The 25,000-nt window shown below is 39.5% G+C and overlaps 1 protein-coding gene across 1 annotated transcript in view; it reads right to left on the reverse strand.

The window, feature by feature from the left end:
- The window catches only part of LOC126980723 (leucine-rich repeat neuronal protein 2-like), a 170,186-nt gene that overhangs the window by 30,143 nt on the left and 115,043 nt on the right, over nucleotides 1-25,000 (reverse strand). The window contains exon 4 of the mRNA XM_050830999.1: nucleotides 3,544-3,615. The gene's annotated coding sequence lies outside the window, so the exon portion shown is untranslated. The remainder of the gene's footprint in view (nucleotides 1-3,543; nucleotides 3,616-25,000) is intronic.

The raw sequence follows: 25,000 nt of genomic DNA on the forward strand, positions 1-25,000 counted from the left end.
TGGTGGTGGTGGTGGTCGCGGTGGTGGTGGTGGTGGAAATGATAGTGGTCGTGGCGGTGTTGTTGTTGTTGTTGTTGGTGAAATTTTTATTGTCGTCGTTGTTGTTGTTGTTGGTGGTGGTGGCAGTGGTGATGAAGGTGGTGGTGGTGGTGGTGGTGGTGGCTGGCTGTCATAAGTTCTTGGAATCTATAAGTCGGTGAGGCAGCGGCTGGACATCTCTCTTCTCTTCACGTTATTGATGTTCTTCTTCTTCATCTTCTTTTTTACATTTTCTCGTCTTCAATATCTTGTTCTTCTTCTTTCTCTTTTTTTTCTTGTTTATTCCTACCACCATTATTGTTATCATCATTATTAGTATTAGTATTATCATTATTATTACTGTTATCATCATTAGTGCAGGAGCGCCAGGAACACACACACACGCACACACACACACACACACACGCACACACACCGTTGACATTATTTACCTAGCTGTCATTTTTGTAATCAGTATATTTGGCCGCTATTCACGCGTTTCAATCAACCGCTAATATATCAACGGCGCTGGAAAATGTGCGTCATTGTCCCGCGTACAAGCGACTCATCTATAAGCGATACACAGCGCCGATGAATTTGAGTTTTTCGTTACTATTATACGCATTACTATTATACGCATTACTATTATACGCATTACTATTATACGCATTACTATTATACGCATCATTATTATTGTACGCATTACTATTATACGCATTATTATTATACGCATTACTATTATACGCATTACTATTATACGCATTACTATTATACGCATTACTATTATACGCATTATTATTTTACGCATTACTATTATACGCATTACTATTATACGCATTATTATTTTACGCATTACTATTATACGCATTATTACTATTAATCGCAAATGAGAGTAACTTCAATAACTCAAAACATAGCTCAGAGTTTTACAAGGGAAATATCAAAGCTACCGGGCCTTTTTTTCCCACTGAGCGGTTTCCTCTGATAAAAAAATAAATAAAAATCTGTAACACTAAAAGAGCCGATGTTATGAAAGAGCGACGCGTCCTGTTGTTGTTGTTATTTATTTATCATTTTCAAAATTAACTCCACGAATCACTGATGTGGATGCTCGCTTGACTAAGGTGGCGGTGGCGGCGGCGGCGGCGGCGTTGATCTGTTTGTTGTTGGATATTCCGGCAATCTGCGGCAACTTCGGCTCCTAAGCGGAAGTTACTGGACATTTCAATTACAAAGGCAAGCCATTTACGGTGTGTGTGTGTGTGTGTGTGTGTGTGTGTGTGTGTGTGTGTGTGTGTTCAACCTTCCCCTTCCCTCCATAAATGCCCATAAAAGCGATGTTACAATTATAGCTTTTGTTTTGTTTATACGTGTCTATTAAGAGAATTCACTAATGCATATACTTAATCAATTTCTTCTCGTCTTTCATCAGTTTTTATTTTTTATTTTTGTGTCTAAGAGTGTATGTATAGAAGGAGTCGTTGGTGTCAATACTATAACAGATTCTAAACACGCACCATTTCTATTAAGATTATACCAACCACCCTTTCTCTCTCTCCAACCGCCCTTCCCTTCCACCCTTTACATCCCAGGCACAAAACAGAATTGTCATCCCTTACAAAACGAGAAAAAAAATCTTCGTCAAATATATGCATAAACACGTCGTACTTTTCTTTTTTACAGCAGAGGAGACACTGCAAGGGCGTAAAAAGAAAAGAAAACAATAATAAAAAAAAGCCCGCTACTTACTGCCCCTGAGCCCGCTACTTACTGCCCCTGAGCCCGCTACTTACTGCTCCTCTACACACTGGTTCATATTCTTTCATATAACGAAACAGGACCGATCAACAGCAGAAACAAGGGGAACTGAAGGGCCCTCAAATAAGCTACCCATTCTCATACAAAGGACGGACAGACAGATAAGAGCATAAAATTGTATTGATTATGAACCCAATATACCCTTAAGGAAACAGGACCGATCAAAAGCAGAAAGAAAAGGAACGGAAGGGCCCTCAAACAAGCTACTCATTCTCATACAAAGGACAGACGGACAGGCAAATAAGAGTATAGTCAGGAAGAGAGACAGTTGGACCCCTTCAAAAATATAATAGTCGAGGTTTATATAAAATTGTATTATGAACCCAATTTACCCTTAATATCACATCACTTCAAACCGTGAGGGAGCTTCGGAGTCGTATCTGTAGCGAAGGTGTGAACTCTTCTCAACCCTGATGGAGCCTGATTGGGTTTACCTTGAAGTTAATTAATTTCCCTTGGGCCTTTAACTCTTACGGTTTCTTTCTTTGTTTTCCCACTGTTTCCGAATCCTGTTAATATCCTTCACCTATATTAACACATTTCTTCATATAACTTAATCTATTACAACTTTAAAGGTAAGATTCGGCACTGTATGAGCATTACTAATATAAGCGTTACTATCATACGCATCACTATTATACGCCTTACTATTATACGCCTTACTCTTATATGCCTTACTGTTATACGCCTTACTCTTATACGCCTTACTCTTATATGCCTTACTGTTATACGCCTTACTCTTATACGCCTTACTATTATATGCCTTACTGTTATACGCCTTACTCTTATACGCCTTACTATTATATGCCTTACTCTTATACGCCTTACTATTATATGCCTTACTCTTATACGCCTTACTATTATATGCCTTACTGTTATACGCCTTACTCTTATACGCCTTACTATTATATGCCTTACTGTTATACGCCTTACTCTTATACGCCTTACTATTATATCCCTTAGTTATACGCCTTACTATTATACACATTCCTACGTATCATATGCCTTGTTTTATACGCATTACTATTATACGCATTATTATTATTCACATTATTACACGCATTACTGTTTTGCATAGCGCTAGGACATTACGATTTGGCACTATGACCTTTGTTGTATAGTGCTATTATAATCGGGCACTACTATCTTTGTTTTATTAGTGCTAAGATGCTATGATTTGGCATTATATGATCTTGACTGTATAGTGTAAGGATATATGATTTAGTACTATTATCTTTGTTGTATAGAGATAAGATAATGTGACTTAGGAATATTACCGTTGTTGCATACATCTAAGAAATTATGACTTGGAGGTTTTATCTTTCTTGTATAGGGTAAGATATGATTTGGTACTCTCTCTCTCTCTCTCTCTCTCTCTCTCTCTCTCTCTCTGATCTTTTCTGCCTAGAGCTACAACATAATGCCTTGGGTCTGTATCTCTCATTTATAGTGCTAAGATATTATGATTTGGTACTCTCTCTCTCTCTCTCTCTCTCTCTCTCTCTCTCTCTCTCTCTCTCTCTCTCTCTCTCTCTGATCTTTTCTGCCTAGAGCTACAACATTTTGCCTTGGGACTATATCTTTCTTGTATGATGCTAAGATATTATGATTCGGGACATACGATCTTTGTTGAACAGTGCTCGGATATCGTTAATCCCGTTAGTATGTTCCAATTTCGACAGGCAGGTGAAGTGTGTCGTGTCTTACCTTGTACCTGGCCGTCTCCCGCACCGCCTTAGTCCGGGTCACTGGTCATCGGGCCGCCCTTGCTGCCGGCGCCTGCAACACACAAGAGGAGCCATCAGACCCCGAACACAGGGACGCCACGCACGCACGCACGCACGCACGGATGGTTACGAAGCGATGCGCCGAGAGGTGAGGAAAAAAATATCGATAAAGGAACTGATTACCCAAAGGAAGGTGTGTGTGTGTGTGTGTGTGTGTGTGTGTGTGTGTGTGTGTGTGTGTGTGTGAATTTAAGAATCTAATGAGAGAGAGAGAGAGAGAGAGAGAGAGAGAGAGAGAGAGAGAGAGAGAGAGAGAGAGAGAGAGAGAGAGAGAGAGAGAGAGAGAGAGAGAGAGAGAGAGAGAGAGAGAGAGAGAGAGAGAGAGAGAGAGAGAGAGAGAGAGAGAGAGAGAGAGAGATGACAGCCAGCCAGACAGACAGAGACAGGACAGCCACTTACAAAGATAGACAGACACACAGACAGATAAACAAACAGACTTAATGGGAAAGAAACCAGAGAAAAATATACAGCATTTGATCAAAGAGGGGGAGGTCCGAATTTGATAAAGAGCAGCAGATTAAACGAAGAGGAAGAATTAAATAAAGGAGAAGATCGTCTAATTAAACAAAGGAACACAAATAATACAAACGGAATGACAAATCAAGCTCATTAAGAACCGAAAAACTGTAAGTGTCTGCAATATCGCCGCGTAAAAAGCGCAGACGAAAATTTATGAGCAATGAATAATCGAATAAAACCTTCGGAAATATGAGACGAAATCAAAAGACAATAAATCAGAGAACGTTCAAGGAAATTACACAAAGCTGAAAATTCCTTGTATAAATAAAGGAAACAAATGGAAAGGCAAATGCAGTTAGATGTAAAATAAAACTTGGTATGTGTTTATGTATATGGAAAATAAATACAGGGATGAAAACAAGGACGAAAATTGTTACATAAAATAATAAAAACAATGTAGATGAAAAAGATGAAGAACAAGGACGAATAACTGCGACAGGAAATTAGTGAACAACAACAACAACAACAACAAAGGAGAATCGCACAGCACACAAGAGAGAAAAAAACAGATAAAATCGTGTACCAGCTTAACAAATCTGGCAAAATATAAACGGAAGGGAAGGAAAAAAAAAGTGGCTAATATTTTTTGAAAGCGCTCTTGGTGAAATTGAGAATATAGTTCGCCAAGTTTATGCATTGTCAGGAATATTCCAGCTTTAAAAGTACTGATATTACCGGGAATAAATAAATACAAGAAAAAAAATTGTAGGGCAGCGTGTATTCAACCGAATTAAAAGTCCATTAATGAAAGTAATAATAATAAAAAAATGCTAATAATGATAGTAATAATAATAATAATAATAATAATAATAATAATAATAACAGCAACAACAACAGTAATGATAATAATAATAATAATAATAATAATAGTAATAATAATAATAATAATAAAATAATAGTAATAACAACAATAACAACAACAATAATAATAATAACGAAATAATAAAAAAAAGAATATAAACAATAAAATGAAAATAATAACAACAATGGTAATGTTAAAACAATAACAAGAATATAAATGAATAACAAAAAAAATAGGTATATATAAAAACAAAACAAAAAAACAGGAAAGGGTTATCGAGTGAATTGACTTCAAAGTTCGCGAGGCAGTTGTCGACGAGCTCAAGTTGATAAAGTTTTCCTCCTCTCGATCTTTTCCTTATTTTTCTTCCTTCTTTTCATTTTCTCCAACTTTTTTTTTATCTCTATTCTTTCCCCTCCTTTTTCCACTTTTTCCCCTTGATTCTTCTGTTTCCTCTTCCTTTCGATCTTCTTATTTTTCTTCCTTCTTTTCATTTTCTCCCACTTTTTTTATTTCCATTCTTTCCCTTCCCTTTTCCACCTTTTCCCTCTGATTCTTCTGTTTCCTCCTCCTCTCGATTTTTTCCTTATTTTTCTTCCTTCTTTTCTTTCTCTCCCACTTTTTTTTATTTCCATTCTTTCCCCTCCCTTTTCCACCTTTTCCGTTTAATTCTTCTGTTTCCTCCTCCTCTCGATTTTGTCCTTATTTTTCCTGCTTTTCTTTTTCTCCCACTTTTCTTATTTTAATTCTTTCCCCTCCTTTTTCCACCTTTTCCCCTTGATTCTCCTGTTTCCTCCCATCAGTTTCAACCTCTTTCCTCCTCTTACTCTTCTCTTTTTTCACATTTACTTTCCTTCGTCACTTTTCCGCACTTTCCCACATTTTCAATTATAGAATACAATTGTCTTTACTTACTTTCCTTTCCGTTTTCACCTTCCTTTCTTTTTCCTTCGTTTCCTCCTCGCCTTTCTTCCCTCGTTCATGTTCCCTCCCTTTCTCTCTTTTCCAATTGGACAAGACAGTTAATATTGCTACTTTCTTTTCCTTTTTTAACCTTCCTTTCTTTTTCCTTCGTGTCCTCCTCGCCTTCCTTCCCTCGTTCATGTTCCCTCCCTTTCTCTCCTTTCCAATTGGACAAGACAGTTAATTTTGCTACTTTCTTTTCCGTTTTCACCTTCCTTTCTTTTTCCTTCGTTTCCTCCTCGCCTTCCTTCCCTCGTTCATGTTCCCTCCCTTTCTCTCCTTTCCAATTGAATAAGACAGTTAATTTTGCTTTCTATTCTGCTTTTCACCTTCCTTTCTTTTTCCTCCGCTTCCTCGTCTTCGTCCACTCGTTCATTTTCCTCCCCCGTATCTATAATTTCCGACCGAACAAGGCACTTTCCTTTCCTTTGTTTCTTCTCCACTGTAACCATATTCTTTTTCCTCCGTTTCCTCCTCGTCTTTTCTGTATAAAAATAGATCACAACAACTCCACCTCCATTCCTCCTCAAACTCACCGATCCACCACCACTACCACCAGCACCACCACCACCACCACCACCATCATCACCATCACCACCACCACCAACACATGAAACAAAACAAACAAGTAACGATCATATTAACCAAGGCGAAAGATAGATAGAGAGAGAGAGAGAGAGAGAGAGAGAGAGAGAGAGAGAGAGAGAGAGAGAGAGAGAGAGAGAGAGAAGGGGGGGGGGGATAACATCTCTTTCCGTTCTGCTGAAAAATTACGATAGCAAGACAAACTTAACCTATTAAAAGTTTCCTCCTGGGCACCTCCACTTGACTAGGGAGGAGGAGGAGGAGGAGGAGGAGGAGGAGGGTTGCTAGTAGAGGAGGGAAGAGAAGATTGGGACTGCAAGGTAACGGGAGGGGAGGAGAGGGAGGTGGAGGAGGTATGAAGAGTATAAGGAGGGAAGGGAGGAGGAGGAGGAGGAGGAGGAGAGGAGGGTAAGGCCACTAGGGAGAAGAGGATTGACGAGGAAAGAAGAGGAGGTTCATAATCTTAAAACTTTAACCTCGGGGGGCGAGTGTATGTGTGTGTATGTGTGTGTGTATGTATGTATGTATGTATGTATGTATGTATGTATGTATGTATGTATGTGTAAAGTGTATGTTTGTTTATGTGGACAGTGAGGGTGTGTCTTAGTGAGGAAGAAATAAAAAGAGCAGGAAAGCGAGAGGAAGAAAAATACAATAGATAATGAGATGAAGAAAAGAAGAAAAAAATAAGCAAATGAAAAAGAAATGTCTGGGTGATGATGATGATGATGATGCTGATGATGATGATGATGAGGAGGAGGACATTGAGGTCAAGATATATAAGCACTCCCTATTCCTTATCACCTGGTTTCGTTTACCTCTCACCTGAAACCGACTTCCATTAGATTAGGTTAGATAAAGCCATGGATGGTGAGGTAAGGTGGGGTTGAGTGTACAGGAGCTGCCTTGTATAAGCCAACCGGCCTCTTGCAGACTCCTTACGTTCTTATGATCCTATGTTCATTACCTCACGTTATCCCCTTCGACCCAACACTTACCATTGCCTTATCCCATCCACCGAGTTCTTCCCTTACTAAGTTACTCTCTGCCTTCCTTACTAGTTTCCTCTTCCTAGCGCCCAGTTCCTCCTTGCTTCCTCTCTACCTCTCTACCTCTACCTCACTACCTACTATGACCTACCTTCAACCACCGAGCTCTTCCTACCTTACCTGCCTCACCAGTTTTCCCATCCAACCACCCAGTCCTTCCTCCCTCCCTCCCCTTCACTCCTTCCCGTCTTCAAACCATCTATAGCCTACTTTTCTTACCTCCTTCCTCCAATGATCTAGCTTCTTCTTCCTCCCTTTCTCCTTTCCTGTTATCTTTCTCCAACCTTCCTTCTCTCTCGGTTCTTATTTCCTTCCCTTGACCAGTTACTCTCTTTCTCCGCTTCTTCCACTCTTCGGATTTCTATTTCTACTTTCTTCTACCTTGCCCCTATAGCTATCCTCCCTCCATCATTCCCTCCGTCCCTGTTTTCTTTCTCACGCGTTTTCTCTCCCTTCTCCATTCTTCCTTCTCTCTTCCATTGGTTATTTTTTTTTCCTTTCTCCAAACAGTCACGTATTCTCTCTCCTATCCACAACCTCTTCGTACTTTCATTCCTGCTTGCTTTTACCGTCTATTCTGCTCTTCTTCCTCCTTTATTCCTTGTACTCCGTTTCTGTTTCACGCATTCTCTACTTTCCTTCTCATTTCCTCTATGGTTATTTCCTTCCTCTCGCCTTCCTTCTCTTCCTACTCCATTCCTACTTTTTTTCTTTCACGCACCCATCACTTCTATCCTCCTTCATTCCCTTCGTCCCTATTTTCTTTCTCACACATCCTCTCCTCCTCCTCCTCCTCCTCCTCTCATTGTTGATTTTCCAGTGTCGCTGCCGGGGACACTACGGCTGATAGATGACTGGAGGCTCGTCTCATTTCACACCTTTACCGCCCTCCTTTTACCTGGCGAGAGAGAGCGATAGATAGATAGATAGATAGAGATAGATAGAGAGAGAGAGAGAGAGAGAGAGAGAGAGAGAGAGAGAGAGAGAGAGAGAGAGAGAGAGAGAGAGAGAGAGAGAAAACACTATCACACTCTCTCCCTTTTATGTGTCGTGTAAAAATGGCGTGTTCGGATTTCCTTTGTCTTTACATTTTGTTTTTGTTTTGTTTTGTTTGTGAAGTTATTACCTTGATATCCATTGCCTGACTTTATTTTCTATCGGCTGGCCTAACTTTTTTTTTGCCTATTTTTGTTCTCTCTCTCTCTCTCTCTCTCTCTCTCTCTCTCTCTCTCTCTCTATCTATCTATATCTATTTATCTATCTACGGTTGCTTGAATATGGATGATTGTAGTTTTGGTTTCCTTAATTTCGTTCTTTAAGTTATTTTTGTTATTTCCTTCACTTTGTTTTCCTTTTTGCGTGATTTGTAACTTCCTTTGGACTGGCTAACGACCTGATTCGCTGTTCTTTACTGCTATGCCATTTATCGAGTACAAATGTGAATCTAAAATAATGAAAAGAAAGTTTGGAAAGTTTCGTTTAGTCGGCGCAACATCTGTGGGCATATGCCGGAGAGAGATAGAAGGGGAAGGAACAGATCCCAGGAGACGGGACACAACCCCCGATTAATACCTGGTACCTGGGTGGACAGGGGCGTAGGGTATCGGAACAGCCGCCCAAAATTTTCCACTTCGCTCGGGAATCGAAAATAATATCCTTCCTTCAAACATGTCTATTACCCTATGTTCGTTTTGGTTTGCCTGACTGCTTCCCTTTTAATCTGCTTAACTTCCCTTTCATACAGCTTACTTTCCCTTGCTTGAGTTTGCTTCGGCTTGCTTGGTGGTGTCCCGTTACTCTGCCTGGCTTTCCTTTCATACATTTTACTTTCCCTTGCTTGGGTTTGCTTCGCCTTGCTTGGTGGTGTTTTGTTACTCTGCTTGACTTCTCTCTCATACAGTTTACTTTCCCTTGCTTGACCCGGCTTGGTGGTGTCCTGCGCCCATCCAATCACAGGGGATCGAAGGGCAGACCATCGTGTGATATTTGAAAGCTCGCCTCACCGTGCAGGGACGTTAGGGAGTATGCAGTGGGAGGAAGAGTTGGGGAGCATACATGGGGAAAGAGCTGCATGGGGAGGAGGTAGGACGTAAGGGAGTATGCATGGTGAGGGAGAGGTGGGATGCATATACACGGAAGACATGCATGGGTAGGGTATATATGGGGATGAGGTGGGAAGTATATGTGGTAGGAGGTAGAGAGTACACATGGAGTGAGGTGGAGAGTATAGTTTTAGGGTGAGAGGTCAACAGCGGAGAGATAGGATAGAGTAGATAGGAAAAGATGGGTAATGTAGATAAAGCTGCATGGTGTCTATTTTTTTTACAGTATAGAAGGGAACTCAAGGGAAAAACAACAACAGATGAAACAAAAAAGCCCGCTGGCGCTGCCCCTGTAAAGAGTTGACAATAAGGGTCGTATTATAACATTTCGCCGCCCAAGAACACATATTTGACAAGGCTTTCGTAGGAGTTGTAGGCATTTCCAGTAGTAGTTTTATGACCCTGGTGTTAGTTTGACCCTTCTTCTGTACCGTGAACCTAAGGAAACACTCATTAGAACCCGACTGACCCCTTCTTTGACCTTTATAAATAGTTGATGTGAGAAGCGAAAGTGTCTTTTAATACCAACCTAAGAGAAGCCAAAGTGTGCAGTGTCATTTTAACGGCGTCGTCTCTCAAACCAGTGTCCCTAAAAATGCTCCTTCACCTCCACGCCATAATTGTGTCCTAAATCTGTATTGTCGCGCCCTCTCCTTAAACATTACTCATATGTTTCTTAATTTCTTTCATTTCTTTCATTCACTGCTAAGCCATATTATCAAGTACACATGGGAATCTTTACTAATGTCCTTTTTAAGCCATGCCGATGTTCTCGTCTCCTCAGCCATTTTTAGCCCATTTCCAACCCGTCAGTAATGGTGTTTTCTTTTCAATCCATCACCATCCCCGTGTCATCAGCCATTTTTAGCCCATTTCCAGCCCCGTCAGTAATGGTGTTTTCTTTTCAATCCATCACCATCCCCGTGTCATCAGCCATTTTTAGCCCATTTCCAACCCGTCAGTAATGGTGTTTTCTTTTCAATCCATCACCATCCCCGTGTCATCAGCCATTTTTAGCCCATTTCCAGCCCCGTCAGTAATGGTGTTTTCTTTTCAATCCATCACCATCCCCGTGTCATCAGCCATTTTTAGCCCATTTCCAACCCGTCAGTAATGGTGTTTTCTTTTCAATCCATCCCCATCCCCGTGTCATCAGCCATTTTTAGCCCATTTCCAGCCCCGTCGTAATGGTGTCTTCTTTTCAATCCATCACCATCCCCGTGTCATCAGCCATTTTTAGCCCATTTCCAACCCGTCAGTAATGGTGTTTTCTTTTCAATCCATCACCATCCCCGTGTCATCAGCCATTTTTAGCCCATTTCCAGCCCCGTCGTGATGGTGTCTTCTTTTCAATCCATCACCATCCCCGTGTCATCAACCATTTTTAGCCCATTTCCAGCCCCGTCATATTGGTGTCTTCTTTTCAATCCATCACCATCCCCGTGTCATCAGCCATTTTTAGCCCATTTCCAACCCGTCAGTAATGGTGTTTTCTTTTCAATCCATCACCATCCCCGTGTCATCAGCCATTTTTAGCCCATTTCCAGCCCCGTCATATTGGTGTCTTCTTTTCAATCCATCACCATCCCCGTGTCATCAGCCATTTTTAGCCCATTTCCAACCCCGTCATATTGGTGTCTTCTTTTCAATCCATCACCATCCCCGTGTCATCAGCCATTTTTAGCCCATTTCCAGCCCCGTCATATTGGTGTCTTCTTTTCAATCCATCACCATCCCTGCGTCATCAGCCATTTTTAGCCCATTTCCAGCCCCGTCATATTGGTGTCTTCTTTTCAATCCATCACCATCCCCGTGTCATCAGCCATTTTTAGCCCATTTACAGCCCCGTCGTGATGGTGTCTTCTTTTCAATCCATCACCATCCCCGTGTCATCAGCCATTTTAAGTACATTTCAAACCCCATCATACTCCGTCGCCCCGCCTCGCCCCATAACCAGGCGGCCAGCGATGCCAACAATGCCGCAACAACGCCAAAACAACGCCAAACACTCCACGTACTTCCCCGCGTCACACTCACGAGCCCAATGTCCCGGAATAGACGCGGTGTCCACCCTCGACGGGAAACTTTGCCGCCGCTCACCCGTGCACCTGTGTGGCTTGAGCACCTGCGTCTCACTTCAGGCACACACACACACACACACACGCATGCAAAAACGCACACCAGGACACACACACACCACCAATACCACCACCACCGCCACACACACACACACACACACACACACACACACACACACACACACACACACACAAGGGGCTGCCGCAGGTGGCTCGCGCTGAACACCTGATCGGAATGGTAATGTTTCCGACTCGCCGGCTGAAAAATTATACCTTGCTCTGGAGGTACGTGAGCACACACACACACACACACACACACACACACACACACACACACACACACATTAAAACATAAAACACGAATCTTTGTTTTCTTCATCTTTCTTCTATTCTTGCGTGAGACTTGAATACCTCATAGTTTTTTTTCTTCTATATTGTCTTCTTGTAATCTGATTTTCTTTGGTAAACTTTAGTGATACGTTTTTACAGATTTCTGCTTCCTTGTTAACTTACTTCCCTGCTTTGTAAATGTCGCAGAAAAAATAAAACAAATGAAAAGTTAAAATTCATGCTTCGTTCCTATGTTTTTTTGTTTTTGTTTGTGCAAGAGTTCCGTGTTACTATTATTTCACACACACACACACACACACACACACACACACACACACACACACACACACACACACTTTATCGCAGCGGCAGTGTTCCCGACTCGAGGTGATGTTTACAATCTTTTCTTAAACGCGAAAAACATTCAAGTCGGTAAAAAAGAAGAAAAAAAAAAAGCAGACGGACACAAAACAACTTTCTCGCAGTCTTCCTTCTCTTTCTTCCTCGTTCATCCTCTTTTCCTGGTCTTTATTTTCCTGAAGAAAAAAAAAAAAAAAAAAAAAAAAACATTCGACATAGGAAAAACAGTTCTTTTTCTTCTTCCCTCTCCTTCCTTTTACTTGTTTTTTTTCTTTTTTTTTCTTCTTTCTGTCTGTGTGGTAATATTTTCTTTGTTTCTTACGCCTCTTCATCTTCATTTTCTTCTTCTTCTTCTTCTTCATCTTAAATCATTTTCCTCTTCTTCTTTTTCTTCTTTTTATTCTCCTCCTCCTCCTCCTCTTCTTCCTCTTCCTCTTCCTCCTCCTCCTCCTCCTCCTCCTCTTCCTCCTCCTCAGCATGCAGGATCGGCGGGGGTCTTCGCTCCCCGGGGACGCGCTGGCCAGTTCCCCGCCACTGCCCCGGAAAATGAGGGAGGGGGCGGCGAGCCGGGGGAGGGGGCTGCTCTCTCTCTCTCTCTCTCTCTCTCTCTCTCTCTCTCTCTCTCTCTCTCTCTCTCTCTCTCTCTCGATGGAGGAGGAGGAGGAGGAGGAAGAGGAAGAGGAAGGAAGAAGAAAAGGAGGAGGAGGAGGAGGAGGAGGAAGGAAGAAAGAGCAGAATACACTTACAAGTCACGTCGTTGGTATAAACACAATGGGCAGTTACATAATATAAAGGTTGAATATATATACGGACGAGGAAATCATAAGGCGAACATTGGATCTCGAGAGCCTTCTTACCTACGCGTGGATTCTTGTGATGTGAGAGGCTCGAAGCAGCATTATGAGAGTTTGAGGGACAGGTGGATGTAGGTGGGAAACAGGAAGGCAAGGAGGGGCTGGATTATCGTACTCAGAGCATAATATTTATCGGTTTCTGACGCCTAACTATTGCCAAGAAACATCAGGATCTAACTCTTAACGATAACTATAAATGAATTTCGTTATTGGACCCCAGAAGACAGTTTAGGGGTAAGAAGTCAGGAAATATAAGCGGCTGAGTACGACAATCTGGCAACATTGGATGAGGGGAGAAACATAGATGAGGGCTGTGAGTGACTAAGATAATGAGGATATGCTTTGAAGGTGAGATGAGTAGAGGGCGAAGGAGGAGCGGAAGAAGGGACTGGATGAAGGGAGAAGGAAAGGCGAGGGTAAGGGGGTGAGGCTGTCATAGAGAAAGGTTATGATGTGGATATGATAGGAAGAAAAAGATGGTGTGGATATGTTTGGGAGGTGAGATAAGAAGGGCAAGGAGGGGACAGGTGAAGAGGGGAGGAAGGGTGAGGATAAATGGCGATGCTAATGGAGTTGAGAATGAAGGTGTGAATATACTTGGAAGGTGAAAGGGGGAGAGGAGGAGAAAATGACGTGATGATAAGGGGAGAGGAGGGAGGATTGCGAAGGAGGTAAAGAAGGTGATCAGAGGTAGATGACAGGGCAGAAAGAAGATACGATGTTAAGCAAGGAGGAGGAAGAGGAGGATGGGGAATGAAGGGAGGGTTGGAAGGGGTTTAGCAGAGTGGAGGGGCGGCTTCAAGGATGGGGAGGAAGAGGAAGAGAGGCAAGGTATGATAGGGAAGGGATGATGGGTCTGGGGAAAAATGGAGATGGGTGGGGAGAATGTACGGGGGTTGGGTAAGTGGAAGGAAGTGGGGAAGGTGAGGGACGGGGGTGGAGAACAGTAAAACAGGTGGAGATATGGCGGCGTAAATAGTGGAAGCAACGCGGGAAGTGGATAAGAGACTGGCACGGGTGGAGGAGGTAGTGGTGGTGGTGGTGGTGGTTGGTGGTAGGAGGGGGGTAGTGGTGCGTGTGCGTGTGTGTGTGTGTGTAAATGTATGCACACACACACACACACACACACACACACACACACACACACGCAAAGAGGATAACATCACCCACAGGACAGCCCTTCCACCGACCCACACCCACCACCCATTCCACTCACCCACTCCACCCAGCCACCCACCCAAGAAACACGAGACAAACAAACAAGATTAGGCCACTCCAGCCCCCGCCCCTAGCAGGACTTGTTACCCCTGGGGGACGAGAGAGACCCAAACAGCAGCAACAGTAACAACAGGAATAACAGCAGAGGGAAATAACAAGAGGGAATAGCAAAGAGTTAACGGTAGTAGTAGTAACAGTAGTAGTAGTAGTAGTAGTAGTAGTAGTAGTAAAAGTAGAATCATCAGTAGTAAGAATTTTAATAGCAGATTTTGTAGAAGTAAAGGCACTGCACGAAATGATATACACGACAGCAGAAGAAACAAAGGGACAAAGGGAAGCAGGAAAGCAGGCAGGCAGCAGGAATATACACACACAGTACCCGTGACACAATACCAGCAGTCGAAACGGCAATAACAGAAGTACCAGCAACACAAAAGCAGTAAAATCCGCAACAGTAACAACACCAACCAAAAATAGTATTAAGTAGGAAAATAGCAGTAGTAAAAATATTAGTAATAAAAATATTGGTAGTAAAAATATAAAAGTAAAAAAGTGAAGAACTAAAGTAACACTACAACACAAAACAGAAATAAAATAATGAAAACCGCAACGATATACAGACAGAACGAAAAATTGAATAGAAGGAATAAAATGAACACCAGTAGTAATAGAAATAGTAGTAAAGTTATGAGTAGTAACAATAGTAGTATTAAAATAGTAGTAGTACAAATATTGGTAGTAGTAAAAATATAAGTAGTAAAAATATTAGTAGTGAAAATATAAGTAGTAAAAATAGTAGTAGTATAAATAGTAGTAGTATAAATAGTAGTAGTAAAAATAGTAGTGAAAATATAAGTAGTAAAAATATTAGTAGTATAATTAGTAGTAGTAAAAATAGTAGTGAAAATATAAGTAGTAAAAATATTAGTAGTATAATTAGTAGTAGTAAAAATAGTAGTAGTAAAAATAGTAGTGAAAATATAAGTAGTAAAAATATCAGTAGTATAAATATTAGTAGTATAAATAGTAGTAGCAAAAATAGTAGTAGTAAAATAGTATAAGTAAAAATATTAGTAGTATAAATATTAGTAGTATAAATAGTAGTAGCAAAAATAGTAGTAGTAAAAATAGTAGTAGTAAAAATAGTAGTGAAAATATAAGTAGTAAAAATATTAGTAGTATAAATATTAGTAGTATAAATAGTAGTAGCAAAAATAGTAGTAGTAAAAATAGTAGTGAAAATATAAGTAGTAAAAATATTAGTAGTATAAATAGTAGTAGTATAAATAGTAGTAGCAAAAATAGTAGTAGTAAAAATAGTAGTAGTAAAAATATAAGTAGTAAAAACATTGGTAGTAAAAATATAAGTAGTAAAAATATTGGTAGTAAAAATATAAGTAGTAAAAATATTGATAGTAAAAATATAAGTAATAAAAATATTGGTAGTAAAAATATAAGTATTAAAAATATTGGTAGTAAAAATAGAAGTAGTAAAAATATTGTAAGTAAAAATATAAGTAGTAAAAATAGTAGGAGTATTAAAAGTAGAAGTAGTAAAAATAGTAGTATTAAAAATATTGGTAGTAAGAATATAAGTAGTAAAAATAGTAGTAGTAGAAATAGTAGTAGTAAAAATAGTAGTAAAATAGTAAAATAAGTAGCAATCACAACACACAAAACCACCGCACACCACCAACAACCCAATACAACCACCCTAACCGTCCCAGTAACAAAGCAGTAACAGCAGAATTAGCAGGCAGGCAAGCGGGGCAGCAGCGGCGGCGGTGGTGGTGGTGGTGGGTTCCCCGAGGCAGGGCGAGCCGTGGTCACTCTCCTTAGCCACCCTCCCGGACGCCTAATCAGGTTATCACAATCTAATTACGTCATTCACTATTGGCGGTACTGCTGGAGGAGGAGGAGGAGGAGGAGGAGGAGGAGGAGTAGGAGGAGCAGGAGGAGGAAAAGAAAGGGAGATGTACGGTGGAGGTGAGGAAACAAAAGGGAGGGGAAGAAAGAAAAGGAGGAGGAGGAATCAGAGGAATAGTGGAAAAGGAAATGGAAAAAGAGGAATAGGTGGAGGAGGAGGAGGAGGAGGAGGAAAGGAAAATAAAAGATGTATGTTAGAGGTGGGGAGACAAAAGGGAATGGAAGGAATAAAAGAAGGAGGAAGAAGCAGAAAAATAATGGAAAAGGGAAAAAATGAAAAGGAAAAGGAAGAGAAGGAAACGAAAGGGAGACGGATAAACGGAGGAGGTGAGGAAACAAAAGGAAAGGATAGGAATGAAAGGAAAGAGGCAGAATAATGGAATAGGGAGTCAATGAGGAGGAGAAAGGGAAAGGAAAAAACGTATCGGGTAGCTGATAAATTAAAAGAAAGGAAGGAATAAAAGGAACAGAAGGCAGATGAATAACTGAAAAGGGAAGAATTAAGACTGGCAATAAAGGAGGAGGAGGAGGAATCGAAAAGGAAGGAATAGGGAAAGAAAATATATGACGACGAAATAACAGAAGAGAAAAAAAGGGAAGAGAACCAGAGAAATAACGTCGGGAGGACTAATATATAACTCAGTAAGGAGAGATTAGGGAGAGAAAATGCGATAATGAAAACGGGAAAATGAGAAAGGAAATGGAAGAAAGAAAATGGGAGGAAAGGAAGAGCAAAAAGTTATCGAAAAGTAGGAGATAATTGGAAGAAAGGTACGAGGAAAAAAAGGGAAATGAAGGTAAAGAGAAGGAAAGAGAGGAGGATTTGTGTTGAAAGAGGGAAATGAAGGGAGGAATGAAGTCTGGGTAATGACGTTGAGAGAGTGGAAGGAGAAGGAAAATGAGGGAGAGGAGGAAGAGGGAAGAAGGAAGAAAGGTAAACGGTGAAGATGGCTCAAGGAGGAGGAGGAGGAGGAGGAGGAGGAGGAGGAGGAGGAGGAAGAGGAGGAGGAGGAGGAGGAGGAGGAGGAGGACAACGACGAGAACGAAAACGAGAGCAAAGAGAAGGAGGAAAAGAGGAGGAGGAGGAGGAGGAGGAGGAGGAGGGAAATGCGAGAGGAATAAGAGAAAATGGAGGAGTCTTGGAGGAGGAAAGTGGAGGGAACAGGACACACACACACACACACACACACACACACACACACACACACACACACACACACACACACGCACACACATCTAATAAACAAACAAAGGTAAACATATTGAACAAAGGTAGAGAAAGAGAGACCAAAATGCACAGTAAATAAAACCGAAAAAAAACAACGAAACAAAAACAGAAGCAACCAAAGACTTGAAAGCTAAACGGGAAAAAAACCGAATAAAACAACGAAGAGGAACAACAAAAAACGGAGAATGGGAAATGATGCATGAAAGGGAAAATGGGAAAAAAGAAAGAGAGAGAGAGAGAGAGAGGCTGGGAGGAAGGGGAAAAAGCAGAGAAACAGAAGAAAAAAAAAGAAGGCGAAAAAGAATGGTGCGAGGGAGGGGGGAGAGACACGAGGGATGATAAACGGAATGGAAAAAGATAAACACAGGCGAGACAGAAAACAAATAACCTGAAACAAAGAACAAAACAAAACAAAAAACTATGGAGGAGAGGGAGAGGGAGGGGGAGGGTAAGGTAAGGCAGGAGGGTGAGGTGAAACGAAGCGAGGAAAAATGGATAAAAGAGAGAAACAGGTGAACGGGAAGCGAAAGAAAACAAAAAATAAAGAAGCAGTAAAATAGATAAGGAAAAAATGATATCGGAGGAAAGCAAAACGAAAATGAATTAGAGATAAACATAATTAAGCATAACGAACGAATGTGCATACAGCCTAGCGATGGTTATATTAGTAAAGCACAAAAATAAACGAAGGAAAAAAACATCAATAGGAGAAAAATGAGAAAAAAATTAAATAAAAAAATAATGATTGAAAAAAAAAGAAAAAAAATATGGAAACGGGAAACAAAACAAAACAAAAATAATGAAGTAAGAAAATAAATAAGAAAACAACAACAACAACGACGTTATCAGAGGAAAGTAAACGGAAATTAATTCAAGATAAAACATGATTAGGTATATAAAAAAAAGATAAAAATGAACATAAAACAAAAACATCACTGCCATAAAAAAAAAGAAAACGATGATTGAAAAAAAAAAAACATGAAATCACCAAAACAAACATAAGAAAAAGATAAGAGAAATAAACCCAAAAATATACATAAAAAAGATGAACGAAAATGAAAACAAAACAAACAAAAAAAAAAGTAAATGAAGGAAAGGAAGAATGAACACAAAAAAACAAAAGAAAACATGAAAACCCCAAAAGACACAAAACAGATAAATGAAAAAAATGTAAAAAGATGAACGAAAATGAAAAATAAAAACAAATAGAAAGTAAATGATGGAAACAAAGTGAATAGAAAGAAACGACACATGATATCAATTTCCTACTTAGTGTCTTGAAAATAAAATTAAAAAAAGAATAAGCAGGAAAAAAATAATAAAGGAGATGAGAAATATTATTGGCAAAAAGATGAAGATAGGAACAAAAGAATAAAAAGAAGCGATAAAAGGAAAAAGTAATAAAAGAACGGAAGAGAAAGTTAATAAAAATGACGCGAGGTTAATTACGGAAAAAAAAAGAAAAAAAAAGGTAAGGAAGAAGGGAAGAATAAAAGACACGATAAAAGGAGGAATAAGAAAAAAAAGAATAAGTAATAGGAGATGAGAATAATGACCCGGAAAGGACAAATAAAACAAATATAAAAAAAGCGATAAAAAGGGAAAAAGGGAAAGATAAAGAAGAAGGGAAGGATAAAAGAAAAGACAAAAAGGAGGAACAATAAAAAGAGTAAGGAAGAATAAGCAATAGGAGATGAGAATAACGACCGGGAAAGAAAAAAAAACAAAAAAAAGGGAAAATACAAAAAAAGGAAAGAAGAATAAGTGATAAAATACGATAATGGCAGGAAGAGGAAAAAAAAAATAAGGGAAATAATAAAAAAAGATCAATAAAAAGGAAAAAAAAAAAGATGGCAAGAATAGAAAGAAGTAATAAAAAGAGATATAAGAAAAATAATAAAAAAAATGCGATCAAAATGTAAATAAAAGAAGAGAAGAATAAGAAGAAGTGATTGATAAAGGAGATGTAAAGAATAACAGGAATAAAAGAAAGGTAAGAACATGGAAACGATAGAAAAAAAAAACAGTATCAAGGAAGTAACAAAGACAACATTGAGATCATAAAAAAAAAAAAACACGCAAAAAAATAACAGATTCAAATTCATGTTTACTTTCCATTAATTTGATCGTGAAAGGAAGACAATGAGCAAAGGGAGAAAAAAGGAAAGGAAGAGAATATTGAAACAGAGCAGAAATTGAAGGACGCGTATGATGTCTATTCCTCATTCAATTACATGTGCGAGGATCAAGAAGAAGAAGAGGAGGAGGAGAAGGGAGACGAAAAGAAGAGGAGGAAAAGAGAAATAAAAGAAAAAAATGGCAAAAGGAAAACAAAAGTAGAAAGAAAAACACTGGAAGTAAAATATATAAGGAAAATAAAAAATAAGAGGAAATTAACAGGAAAATAATAAAAGGAAAAAGGAAAAAACATATAGGAGGAAAATAAGAAAAAAATATACAAAGAAAACGAAGGATAAAGAAATAAATAAACGATAAATGAGGGAAATAAGAGAAAAAAAGAAGAAAAAGAGGAAAATAAAAGAAAAGTAATGAAAGGAAAACAAAAGGTAAAAAATAAAGCAGGAAAATAAGGAGTAAAAAAGTAAAAAAAATATGAAAGGAAAATAAAAAGTAAAGAAAAAAAATAAGACGAAAATAAGAGAAAATGCCCAAAAAATAAATGAGTAAAATAAGAGGAACATAATAAATGATAAATGACCTAAAAAATGAGGAAAATAAGAGAAAAATAATAAAGGGAAAATGACCCTCCAAAATACATCAGGAAAATATGGAAAATAATAAAGGGAAAATGACAATAAAAAACAAATGAGGAAAATAAGAGGAAAATAATGAAGGGAAAATGACAAAAAATAAAAGAGGAAAATAAGAGGAAAATAATAGAGGGAAAATGACAAAAAATAAGTGGAAAATAATAAAGGGAAAATGATAAGAGGAAAATAAAGGGAAAATGTAAAAAAGAGGAAAATAAGAGGAAAATAATAAAGGGAAAATTACAAAAAAAGGAAAATAAGAGGAAAATAATAAAGGAAAAATATAAAAAAGAGGAAAATAATAAAGGGAAAATGACAGAGGAAAATAAGAGGAAAATAATTAAAAAAGGAAAATCAAAAGGAAAACAAAGACCGCTTCATGTGATGTTTATTTCCCATCCAATTACTTGTGACGGGTTCAAAAGCAGGGCAACAGTGCTTCTTTTTTTTCGGCCTTTTTTTTTTTTTCGCCCATCGTAAAATCAATTCATCATTAAATTTCATGCATATAAAAGTTTTTCGTTTGCCAAAGCCGCTTCTGGCAACAAAGATGTGCGAATACCAATTTATTGTTTCGTTTATTCATTCCCCGGCAACGTGTGTGTGTGTGTGTGTGTGTGTGTGTGTGTGTGTGTGTGTGTGTGTGTGTGTGTGTGTGTGTGTGTGTGTGTGTTTTTCTCTCTCCTTCTCTTCTCTTCGTTTGCCGTTTTCTCTTTTCCCCTTTCGTATTTTTCCTTCCTTACAAAGTTTCGTCTAATAATTAAAATAAGAAAGAAGAAAAGAGAATGACGAGAAGGCAAAGAAAAAGAAATAAGAATGATAAGAAGAAGACAAAGAAGAAGACAAAGAAGAAAAAAAAGTCACGTGAGAGAGAGAGAGAGAGAGAGAGAGAGAGAGAGAGAGAGAGAGAGAGAGAGAGAGAGAGAGAGAGAGAGAGAGAGAGAGAGAGAGAGAGAGAGAGAGAGAGAGAGAGAGAGAGAGAGAGAGAGAGAGAGAGAGAGAGAGAGAGAGAGAGAGAGGGGAACAATAAAAAAATATATTAACGAAAAACCCTTCGCATGGTAACCTAGAAAAACGAGAAAGCGAATTAAGAAAAAAGAAAAAGGATGAGGAAACTTGAAACTGACGTGAGAGGGCCTTCTGTATATACTCCCTTTCTCTTTCTTTGACCTCCTCTTTTACTTTAATATTTTCTTTTTCCATTCCATTTCTTTTTTACTACATTCAAGAGTGCTCTCCTTTCTCATTTCCTTTTTTTATTTTTGTCTTCACTACATTGTTTTCCTCTTCAATGCACTACCTTCCTCCCTTCTCTCCCGCTCTTTCTCTTCTTTCTCTCCTGTCTTCTCTCCTTTCTTCTGTTCCATTAATGCTTCTTCGTTTCTGCTCTTTCAACTCCCACTTTTCGTCTTATTTTCTATTTTCTTTCTCTTCTAATTTCTTCCCTTATTTTCTTTTCTCCTTATTTCATTTATTCCCTTTTCTCTCAACACTGACTTCCCTTCCCGCTCCCCTTCCGTTTCCCATTCCCCGTCTCGTCTCCCTCTCTCCTCTCTCTCATTCTTCTCTCTCTCTCTCTCTCTCTCTCTCTCTCTCAGATAAATAGATAGATAGATAGAGAGAGAGAGAGAGAGAGAGAGAGAGAGAGAGAGAGAGAGAGAGAGAGAGAGAGAGAGAGAGAGAGAACTACTTTAGAATGTAAGCAAGAAAACCTACATGAAAAAAGTCTGCGATAAAATAACAGACATCGAAGTGCTGGTCTAGAAAAGCACGTGAAAAATAAAGAATTAAGAACTCTCTCTCTCTCTCCCCCCCCTTCCCCCCGCCCACTACGAAAAGAAAACTACACTTTGGATAATCCTTTAGGAGCTGAGGAGCCAACTGATGCAAAAGGCGGGTAGTTAGCGGACGGCAGGTGTGAAAATTTGATACCTGTTAAAAGTCACACATACACACACACACACACACACACACACACACACACACACACACACACACAGAGGCAAAGATACATTCAGAGTAAAAACAAAGTACAAAAGAGTATCACTGTAAAAGGTAAATGTTTGTATGCCTGATTCGTGTAATTAATTTGATTGCATATTAAGACCCAGATCATTAAGAGAGAGAGAGAGAGAGAGAGAGAGAGAGAGAGAGAGAGAGAGAGAGAGAGAGAGAGAGAGAGAGAGAGAGAGAGAGAGAGAGAAGGTACTATTTTTCGTATTGGATTTAGATCGTATTTCTCATTTGCCTTGAATGTGAATGTGTGTGTGTGTGTGTGTGTGTGTGTGTGTGTGTGTGTGGAAGAGAGAGAGAGAGAGAGAGAGAGAGAGAGAGAGAGAGAGAGAGAGAAATATCCTATGTCAGTATGGACCCTCACCGGGAAGCGACACGTCAGGAGAGAGAACGAAATTTATATGTTTGTGCCCCGCTCTCTCTCTCTATTCTCTTTCTTATAGTCAAACTTTGCCAATTTATCTCTTGAAAACAATGCAGGTTCTAATATATTTCGCTTACTCTCTCTCTCTCTCTCTCTCTCTCTCTCTAAGTACATCCTGCTCCTCCCCTTGCCCTCCAAAACCCCTTAAAATAATACACACCGTTTCTGTTTAATATCAGGTAGAATGCATATGAGCTTACCCCTTTCTCTCTCTCTCTCTCTCTCTCTCGTCTTCGCAGCCTAAAACTCGAGGTCAGAACAGCGTCGAGGGTGGCTGAACTCCCCTTCGCATCGTCCCTATTATATTAAATTCCTTTTGAAGTTTGATCACGGTAATGAGAATTGTGTGTGTGTGTGTGTGTGTGTGTGTGTGTGTGTGTGTGTGTGTGTGTGTGTGTGTGTGTGTGTGTGTGTGTGTGTGTGTGTGTGTGTGTGTGTGTGTGTGTGTGTGTGTGTGTCGAGAGGAGAATGATGAGGATGAGGAGGACGTCGAATAGGTGAGGTGGAAGAATAAGAGGAGGAGGAGGAAGAGGAGGAGGAGGAGGAGGGGAGGAGGTGGTGGTGGTGGTGGAAGTGTTGGGTGAAAATGTCAAAGTGTAAAGAATTATTTACAAAGACAGGCAAAAGAAAGTCATTTTAACTTGCCTTTTTCTCTGTCACTCCTTTCTTCACTTTTTCTCTCTGTGGTATACTCCTTTTCTTTATCATTATCTCTTTCATTCTTCTTTTTCTTATTCTTTTAAGGGATGTAGTTGAGAACGAAACGTCTACTTGCATTTCTAATGTTTAATATAAGTAGCTTTGATGACAATATTATCCTTTTTGTATTTTATTCCTTTTCAACATTACCTGCATCTTTTACTTCAGCTATAACATATTTATACCTTTCGTTTTCTTTTCTCATCCTTCTTGCTTTCCTCAATATCATCATCATTATTATCATCATTGTTCTCCTCTTCCTCCTCCTCCTCATCCTCATGAGCATCATTATCATTTACATTCTCTCCACAGATGGATAGCGAAAAATGATGCATTCCTACTGTTCCTTCTATTTTCATCCTTAACTTCTTTCCAACTTCTTTTTCTCCTTCTCCTACTCCGATTTTTATAAAAGGGGCTGTGAGCGTGGCCTTAAAACTACTGGTTAAACTATAAGTTTGACAACTATAAGTTTGTCATCGGCGGCAGACAAAATCCTCAAGAAAATTATCAGCCACAAGATTTTCGAATTCCAGAAAATGAAATTATATTTTCCGAGATCCAGCACGGTTTTAAGCATCAATGTCCCTGCTTAGCACAATTATTTAGTCGATTTCTTCCACGGTATGAGTAAATGAAAACTGGGATGTTAAATACCTAGATTTTCAGGAAGCCTCCGACAAATTAATTTTTAAGAAGGGTGCAGTCAGCGGGGAGAGAAGACGATCTGAGTGTGTGGTAGAAAAAATCGAGTCTTATTTAATGGTCAGGCTTCCTGCCACTATATATATATATATATATATATATATATATATATATATATATATATATATATATATATATATATATATATATATATATATATATATATATATATATATCATAACGGAGTACTACAAGGGTCAATGCTGGTACCCATTCTCTCTATTATATGCATCGAAAACTGAAGCGGCGTCCACACTATGGGTGACCAAGCCCGGAATTCCGTCTTTGGCTCCACACAACTCCCATATATGGTAAACTGGGCGGGGCTACGCGGAGCTGCAGTGAGCGTCGAGCGAGAGGTATTTGGTGGGTGACCCAGCGCGCGACACCCAGTTGTCTATTAATAGCGAGAGGGGTCATTCGCGCTGAGCCTTCCCATTACTCGTGGCGGAGAATGACAAGCACGGGCTGCTCACCAGTCGTGCCTCGCCTGTCGCTTATTATAGTGTGGACGCTCACCCCCTTACCCCCTCGTCAGTCCGCCTGACTCCGGGCCTGGTCACCCATAGTGTGGACCCCGCTTTAGAAATAGGAGTGACACAAAAGTAGGTTTAGGAAAGGCTCTCACGACGGCCGATTGCTAAATCATCCCAAAATACCTTCCCTATCCACTGGTCTGAAATGGCAAATGTCCTTCAGCCTTGAAAAGTGTAGTCAGGCACTTTTGGATCAGAAATAGTTACGGGTTACA

This window comes from Eriocheir sinensis, chromosome 45, assembly GCF_024679095.1.
Source record: "Eriocheir sinensis breed Jianghai 21 chromosome 45, ASM2467909v1, whole genome shotgun sequence".
NCBI lineage: Eukaryota > Metazoa > Arthropoda > Malacostraca > Decapoda > Varunidae > Eriocheir > Eriocheir sinensis.